Source organism: Cephus cinctus, unplaced genomic scaffold (genome assembly GCF_000341935.2).
Source record: "Cephus cinctus unplaced genomic scaffold, Ccin1 Ccin1_scaffold0508, whole genome shotgun sequence".
NCBI lineage: Eukaryota > Metazoa > Arthropoda > Insecta > Hymenoptera > Cephidae > Cephus > Cephus cinctus.
The window spans coordinates 392,331-392,743 of record NW_014333173.1 but is presented as its reverse complement, the minus strand read 5'-3'; the positions used below and the strand labels follow the sequence as shown (position 1 = coordinate 392,743).

General features: G+C 63.0%; 1 protein-coding gene across 8 annotated transcripts in view; it reads right to left on the bottom strand.

Annotated features, from left to right (window-relative positions):
* The window catches only part of LOC107268283 (COUP transcription factor 2), a 68,393-nt gene that overhangs the window by 11,892 nt on the left and 56,088 nt on the right, over window positions 1-413 (bottom strand). The gene's annotated exons all lie outside the window — the stretch shown is intronic.

Sequence of the window (413 nt, the reverse complement as noted above, 5' to 3'; positions counted from 1 at the left end):
GGGGGGGGGGGGGGGGGGGGGGGGGGGGGGGGGGGGGGGGGGGGGGGGGGGGGGGGGGGGGGGGGGGGGGGGGGGGGGGGGGGGGGGGGGGGGGGGGTTGAAAAAGATGAGGGAATCGAAGGGACAAGGGATGCAATGGGCTTTTCTGGCGGTTTAGGTGCGTCCCCCATTTCGTGTTGGTATCCGTGTTTGTTCATGTATGGTAGGTCTATGCATGTATGCGCGTACAAATAAGGCGTCCGGAGACAAATGACGCGAAGAGGGATCAGGCACCCGACACAAAGCATCCCCCGAGCACCCTTCCGAGTCGGAGGTGACGTCACTGACAATGGAAGGTCGAGCTGTGATTAAAGATCGAGACTCCGTAAAAACTCCTTCAAAAGTCGCGAGAGACCTAAGGGATGGAGGAGGGG